A 6254-nucleotide genomic window follows, 5' to 3' on the forward strand; every position below is an offset into this window, starting at 1 on the left:
GAGATTTCTTTTTCGAGTATGAAGAACAATGAGTGGGTACAAAAACGTGATTTATTAACGCCATTTGTCATTTCACTGTATATTAGGGGGTTCTCACACTCCTTGGACCTCCATGTGTGGTTTTTTCCATCCACAATTGCAACACCAAAATTGTAATGAGCTGATAATTGCTCTTAATTAGACACTTTTTATACCCATTGTGTGATGAGTTACCCTCTTAATGGCATATTCTTTCAGGAACAGTTATGCATATTATGAAGAATTTAAATCCCAGGACTTTTAATAAGTCAGATTAAATAATGCTTTTCTTTAATGTGCTACATGGGAAAAGATTCCTCACAAAATGCATAGATAAAAATGCACTTATAGATTAAATTATTGACAAACAGGTGAAATAAAAATGTGGTAATGCTATGTATTTTATTTACATTGTAGTCTAATTTAAAAATGACACATATAACACACCCATCATGCAGAAAACATAAACTTTTGATATTCCAAGGTTTACACAAGATTTCCTAAATTTAGTTTGGACAGAAAGGGGAGATCATATACAGTGGACATTGGTGCAAGGATAATTATGTGATACCTGTTTATTTGAAATAATATCTTGCATTACATTGTAGTAATTTAGCAGATGGTCTTATCCAAAGCAACAATGTATGAGGACATAAGTGCATTCATCTGATTTATATGAGTAATAGACCTGGTTAACAACATTACCAGATCAGCAAGTGTATACACAGCATTGCCAAAACACTCATCTGAATTAACTATGCTAATCTAGAACCAAAATGCAAATTCTGAATATATACAGATTACATTCATAAAGAACCCAAAGAAGAAAAAAACAAAGTCATAAAAATATCATATGTGATTAGATTTCCTTTATAATATGATGTAACCAGAAAGATAATTAGTTTCTGTTAGTATGACTTAATGCCCATTTAGAATGTCAAAATCACAGTTTGTGCTGCTTGCCATTTAAATTATCATGGGTGCCATCCAAATAAAATAGCATCCTCAATCCTTTCATTACTTTTTCATTTCCTGACCAGAAGTCACTGTTGGATGACAAGGTGGTTTTAGCTCTTTGTTTGGTACATTTAAGCCTTGCAATGATTGCAATAAGATTGCTATGCTAATAATCCTCAACAAACATGAAATATATCTTTCTTTACATTAAGGTCTCATTGCTTTTCCAGAATTAAGCCTGCCCTGTGCATGTCTCTGCTGTTAGGACAAAATACTGGAGCTTACCACTGAAACTAATGTAAAATAATAATAATAATAATAATTATTATTATTATTATTATTATTATTATTATTATTATGTGATGTAAATAATGTAAATAACCCAAACATACCAGATGGCATTCTGATACTCCGTATAACATTGTTATGATTCTTTGTTTGAAAAATTCTTCTTGTGTTTTTTGAAACCTTTAAGGTAAACTTGTCATTTGTTCTTCCCAACAGTAAGTACATTGAGTGCCAGGATATATAAATACCAGATTAGATTTTTTCTTTTTTTTTTTTATTAAAAAAATGAGTATTGTTCACATACATTTGACAGTAGACATTTTCTTTCCTCCTCCCCCCCACCCACCCACTCACCCACCCCGATACTGCCTATACAAAACATAAGAAACTATCTATACAGGGAATGATAATACCAAATTAAATAGTAAAATAAAATAAATACATGTAAAAATAAAACACAACATGTACATATACACACAAATTAACATTTCACACTCCTTGAGCAGTTCATGGGGAGGATCAATCATGAAGGATAGAGTTATAGTTCCAGTTTAATTTTTGGGAAGGGTATTAAGCCTATCGAAATAGAATACTAAAGGATCCCATGTTGTATGGAATTTTTGAAATAATATTTTATATTTTGTAACTTAAGGAATAGCATCAGGTCATTCATCCAAGCCGAAGCTTTGGGTGGATGTACCGATTTCCACTCCAACAAAAGCCTTCTCCGGGCAAGGAGAGTAGCAAAGGCAAACACATCTTTTATTTTATTTGTTATTAATATATCCTCCCCTGGAACTCCAAAAATTGCCATTTCAGCACTGGGTTGAATATCTTTTTCAAATGCTTCAGATAAAGTCTGGAATACAGTAGTCCAGAAGTTGTTCAGCCTGTTGCAAGACCAGAACATGTGGGTTAGGTCTGCTTTTTCTGTGTGACAACAATCGCGTATTTCATTTACATTTGGGTAGATCATGGACAGTCTAGCCTTACTATAATGAATTTGATGAAGAACCTTGAACTGAATTAAGCCAAGGCGAGCACATGAGGTTGACCTATTTACCCTATCCTTTGCATTATTCCATATTTCATCAGATATATTCATACCAAGCTCTTCTACCCAGTCTGCTCGAATCTTATCAAGTGTTATATTATTAAGTGACATGATAGTATCATAAATATTTGAGATAAGACCCATGAAGTGTGCAGGAATTTGCAAAACAACATCTAGTCCTGTTCTTGGTGGTAGACTGGGAAATGATGGGCAAATGGTTTGAACAAAGTGACACACCTGAAAATAGTAGAAAAGGCTAGAGCGTTGCAATTTAAATTTGGTGGAAAGGGCATTAAAGGTGGCAAAAGTGCCATCTATGTAGAGGTGACTGAATTTATCAAGGCCTGCTCTTTGCCATTGGGCAAATCTAGGATCTAATTTGACTGGGAGGAAGCTATGATTATTACATATGGGACCATAAATAGAAAAATCTGTCAGATTGAAATTTTGTCTAAATTGAGACCAAATCCTAAAAGTTGAGGTTACAATAGGGCATGAGGAGTATTGTTTAAGAGACAGAGGGAGCTTGGCAGTAACTAGTGCTGGGCGTGATGATGATATGCAGGTATTCGCTTCTAATTGGCACCAGTTAGCATTTGGGGTCTGAATCCAATAAACTATTTTTTGTAGGTTTGCCTCCCAGTAATAGTACATCAGATTGGGTAGGGCCAATCCCCCCTGTGCCTTATGCCTCTGAAGGAGCTCCTTACGAACCCTGGGATTCTTGTTACCCCATAAAAATGAGGATATCAATTTGTCAACAGATCTAAAAAAAGATTTCGAGAGGAAAACGGGGATGCTCTGAAACAAATACTAAATCTGGGTAGTATGTTCATTTTAACACATGCAATTTTTTTCCTGCAAGGGATAAATTTAGTATACTCCACTTCTGGAGGTCAATTTTAAGATTATTAATCAAGGGTATATCATTTTTGTCATGAAGACCAGATAGCGTTCAGGTAACATTAATTCCCAAATATTTAAATCCTGACCTAGAAAGACGGAAGGGCAAGTCTGTTTCTGCGATTTGAAGAGCTGAGTTGTTAACATTCACTTTTTGAAAAATTTAATTTATATCCTGAAAAACTGCCAAATCGATGTAACATATTTACATTGTCAAGGGCACACGACATGGGGTCTGAAATGTATAGCAATAGGTCATCGGCATATAAGGACACTCTGTGTTCTACATTTTTCCTGTAAATTGTGTTGTGAGGTTTTCAGCATGATAGAGAGTGGTTCGATGGCCAAAGCAAAAAGGAGTGGACTGAGAGGACAACCGCCGCGTAGCCCTCGACAGTGGAAAGGGCTTGGAACACAATTTATTAGTTATTACTGATGCTTTAGGTGAGGCATATAATAAGCGTATCCATGATATAAGTTTTGGTCCAAATCCGAATTTTTCCAATACTGCAAACAAATAAGGCCACTCAACTCGGTTGAACGCCTTCTCCGCATCCAAGGAGACCACCACTTCAGGAGTCTCAGAGGATGCGGAGGAGTACACGACACTTGCGTATTAGTAAAAGAATGACGACCCCTGATGAAGTCAGTTTGATCTGTGGAAATTATGTCCGTCATAACAGTGTCTAATCTAGTAGCAATAAGCTTGGCTAATATCTTTAATATCTTCATCTCCGTTCAAAAGTGATATCGGCCGATACGAGCCACATTCTTTTGCATCCTTGCTGGGTTTTAATAGAAGTATAATAGTAGCTTCTGTGAGCGTTTGTGGTAAGGCCCCCTGATCCAGAGAATGCTTAAACATTTCAAGCAGAAGAGGACCTAATTCGGATGAGAATTTTTTGTAAAATTCAATTGGGTAGCCATCTGGTCCGGGGGCCCTGCCACTTTGCATTACTGTGATTGAGTTGATGACTTCCTCTAGTGTAAGGGGTTCATCCAAATCTTTTGTTTTATCAGGATCTATGGACGGCGCATCTAAGTTATTTAAAAATTCGAGCATATCCGAATCATCCTCTGGGAATTCAGATGTATATAAATTTGAATAGAATGTTTTGAAAGTGTTATTTATTTCAACAGGGTCAATTGTTAGCTCATCAAGGGTCTTCCGGATCTGTGGTATAAGTTGAGCAACAGATCTACATTTCAGCTGGTGGGCCAAAACTCGACCCGCCTTTTCACCATACTCATATATAAAACCCTAGGATCGAAGGAGATGTTGTTCATTTTTGTCCGTTGATAGTAGGTTATATTGCATTTGTAAACCCAGTCTCTCTTTATACAGTTCAGGGAAAGGTGATATGGAGTATCTATAGTCTAAATCAAGTATTGAATCTATGAGTAGCTCCTGTCTTAGCTTTCTGGTTATGATGAGTGTTCCAGTGTATGATATTATTTCTCCCCTAATTACAACCTTGAGCGTCTCCCATAAGATAGATGGTGATATTGAGTCTCATTTATTTGTTTGTAAGAAATTATCTATAGCAGTGGATATTAATCTACAGAAATCTTCAGAGTACCCTCTGTTAAGAAAACTGAATATTCATCCACTGTGGTATCGGACCATTCACCAGTATTGCTTGACTTATGTCTTTCCCTTAACCATACAGAACACCCCAATTGGAGATTCGATTTAACTTTATTGGCAGATGAAGATTTCTGTAGATTAATATCCACCGCTAATTTAATATTAAGTCCACCGCAGGGTTTTATCTATAACAAAATAATCAATTCTTGAATATGAGTGATGTACATGTGAAAAATATGAAAATTCTTTGTTAAATAAAGAAAACGCCAGATGATCAGATGATGCGAATTCATGTTGGGTAATACAGAAATGAGCCTATTTATAAAACTGCCATCATCCCAGTTTGGAGCATATACACAAGCAAAGATAACTTGAGTATTAAAAAGGGAGCCAATCACTATGATGAATAGGCCTTGTGGATCCGATATTGACTTGTTAAGGGTAAACTGTACCTTTTTATGGATTAATATCACTGTTCCCCTTGCCTTGGTATTAAAATGTGAATGATAAACTTGCCCCACCCATGGTTTTTTAAGTTTGATATGGTCTGCTGTTGTCAGATGCGTTTCTTGTAGAAATGCTATTTCCGTTTTTAATTTTTTAAGGTGAGCAAATATTTTAGCCAGTTTCACTGGTCTCCTCAGGCCTTTTACATTCCAGCTAGTAAAGCGGACTGCAGATACTCCTATCCTTGCATTGCTATTTGATGCATCAGTTATTATCTTTCAGGATTGTGATGAAATATGCAGTTAGATTAACTCTTATTTTCCAACCCAGTAACATTAACTGATAACCTATTAAATGACAGAATGTTGTTTTATCCACAAGATTAAATACTGTTAAATACAAAACCACACATATATAGACTATATCATCCCTTATGCAGTAATCATCCTGAAACCCATTAAAACCCAGCCTTTACATATGTTTGACTCCCCAACTGAGGCAAACTGCTGTCTCGTATTCAAATCTCTCTATTCAGGTCTCCCAATAGACCATTCTTTCATTAACTAACTTGAGAGCGCTCCCGATTAACTTTGTATATAGGAATTTTACTATAAACCCAACAAAATTTAATATTAAGTACAAATGAACAAGTGGCGTGTGTGCATATATACTAATGTAAAGAGAAAAAAAGAAAACATGATAACAATGATACCATCATCATTATTATTATCACCCTTATAATAGTGTCCATTTACCCTAAGTCAAGTCATACAGTACCCCCACCTGGCCTAAGCCTATCACTGCAGCACTTTTAACTTTACAACCTTATATATGACCTTTCAAGCTGAAAACTATGTTACTTTATGTCTGAGCATTGAATCAAGTAGCAAAAATAAAAGAGTGCATTGATCATCAAGGCAATATAACATAACATTTTACTTGTTTTGTGTAGCCTAGCCAGGATTGGATGAATATGAACTAATAGCCAAACGGATGTTT

This window comes from Anguilla anguilla, chromosome 4 (genome assembly GCF_013347855.1).
Source record: "Anguilla anguilla isolate fAngAng1 chromosome 4, fAngAng1.pri, whole genome shotgun sequence".
NCBI lineage: Eukaryota > Metazoa > Chordata > Actinopteri > Anguilliformes > Anguillidae > Anguilla > Anguilla anguilla.